This window comes from Numida meleagris, chromosome 13, assembly GCF_002078875.1.
Source record: "Numida meleagris isolate 19003 breed g44 Domestic line chromosome 13, NumMel1.0, whole genome shotgun sequence".
Taxonomy (NCBI): Eukaryota; Metazoa; Chordata; class Aves; order Galliformes; family Numididae; genus Numida; species Numida meleagris.
This window is the reverse complement of record NC_034421.1, coordinates 15,543,270-15,545,607: the sequence shown is the minus strand read 5'-3', so window position 1 is coordinate 15,545,607 and position 2,338 is coordinate 15,543,270.

Here is a 2,338-nt window from a genome sequence, read left to right as displayed (position 1 = left end):
AGCAGCACAGGGCTCAGCTCCCAGCTCTGCAGGGATTCAGTGACAAGTGCTCTGTGCAGCACTGGGAGCACAGACAGCTGCACCCAAAGGCCGGAGGTGTGCAGAGCTGCGGCACTCACACCCATGCTGACTGCCGAGATGGCCGACCTCTCTGCAGCCGCACTGCCAGGAGCAGCACTGCTCGGCACATGTCATCCCACCCCCAGAGCATAGTGGTCAAAGTGCCTTACATGCCAGCACGCTCAGGGAAGGAGCACCGGCTGCCCTGGGCCAGCAGGCCCAGCCCTGCCCAGCACTGCACACAGGCACTGTCATGGCGGCGCCCGGTGCTGCCGCACGGCATCCTGGGAGTGGTAGTTCCTGCGGGGCCTGCAGCTCCCAGCAGGCCCGGGCGAGGGCAGAGGGCAGCGCTCCTGGCAGCGAGGAGCTTGCCCAGAGAGCCCGACCCGGAGTCGGGCTGCGCAGAGTGGGGAGCTCGGCTGGAGTCCCGAGAGCCTGCCCGTGCACTCTGAGCTCGTTTCCTCCGAGCTGAGGAGGTGCAGGTTTGCGGCCTACGGCACCTGCAGCAGCCATGCCCTGTGCCTTCCCCGTGCCCACAGAAAGGCCGGAGCTGGCAGATCCACGGCCGGGGGAGATGGTACATGGCAGGAACTGGTTTTCCCATCCCACAGCCAGGAATGCTCCAACCTGAGGAGTGCGTGGCTGTGAGAGGAATGTCTCTGTGGAAGCGCGGCTCGTTCCTCCCCTCTGACGTGGGCAGAAGGCGTGGGGCAGAAGAGGAAAGCAGAATGCATCCACATTATCCTCGAGGCTCTTATTTCCTGTGTTATGGTGGGAAATAGGAGCTGAGCCGCGGTGCCTCTTGTTCTGGTTAGCTCCGTACCCCTTCCTTCATCTTTATTCTAATCTGCACCTATGTGTAGTGCTCTACATCCTGACCCTGCAGAGCCCAAAGGCCTCCTTGGCTGCTGTCACTCACCCAGAGTTTGAAGGGTGCTGTGCCATGCCTCTTGTCTGTACCTGCTTCCCAGTTCCCTTTGCTGTAAGTCCACCACCTTCCCACTGTAAGTCCACCTGGTTGGAACTGCAGTCAGCTAACATACGTATGGAAGAGGTATGACAGTAGTCTTTTTTTTATTTCACCAGCTTTAATCTCCATTAAACCTTGTTCCACTGTGGTTTGGGTCTCAACAATGCGTTGCCAGTTGCAAAACATTCGCTTTCCCTTCAGGTGAAATATTACCTGGGTATTCTTTTTTTTTGTCTCTTTAATTAATCTGTGAAACATCACCAGACATCTATTAAGACTGAGGTAAAATACCCAGTGGAAAAAGAGGGCTATAATCAGCGATTTCTGGGAACGCTGCAGAACTGAAGAGTTTCCAAAAAAAAAAAAAAAAAGGGACATTCTGTACAGCAGAGGGAAATGAGTCATTTCCAGATAAAAACCGTGACAAAAGCCTGCAGATGCACTGCTGAATATCCTCACTAGGCACTGAGAACAGCAATCCTCAGCTGCAGATGCTGATGACATCCTTAACCCCAGAAATCATGAGGCTCAGCTGCACTGCTGCATCCCAGTGACCTTCATAGGGATCATGGAGAACTGTGCTTGAAAGCTTTAAGTTAAAATGCTGATCAATGATTACTAGCAGAGATGTGGCCTAGAACTTGTCCTACTGGAGCAACTCCAGTGTGCTCGTGGGTTTGCTCTACTGAACGAAAAAAAAATCTCATCTGACTAATACTGTTAATCCTGAGACCAAACTTTAACTCCTAAAATCCCATGATGTTTTTTTAAAAGTATTCCAGCCCTGATGCTGTGGTCAGCAGAGCTATTTGCCTGCATATAGTCTCTCTGATCCCTCGCTTCCCTCTACTGCTAACAAATGCGTCCGAATCCCCAGGAAGAAGCGCATTAACACTGCCGCATCCTTCCTGATCAAACTTTCCTGACAGCTCCGCATTTTCTAAATAAAAGCATACATCTCAAAACGTTTCATGTGACTAACCTGAGAGCAGGAGAACACACCCAGCTCATCTGGGTATTTGTTAGAAATAGGAACGAGGCAGGAGAGCGCACACAGCCTCTTATGGTTGGTTGTACACAGCAATCCCTACCACGGTGGTAAACCTCACCAAAGGAAGAGGTTTATATGTATTTTGTATCGGAAATAGTGTTGCCAGTAGGAGTAGGGAAGTCATTCTCCCTCTGTACTCAGCCCTGGTGAGGCCCCACCTCGAGTACTGTGTCCAGTTTTGGGCCCCTCACTGCAAGAAAGACATTGAGGCCCTGGAGCGTGTTCAGAGGAGGGCGACGAAGCTGGTGAGGGGTCTG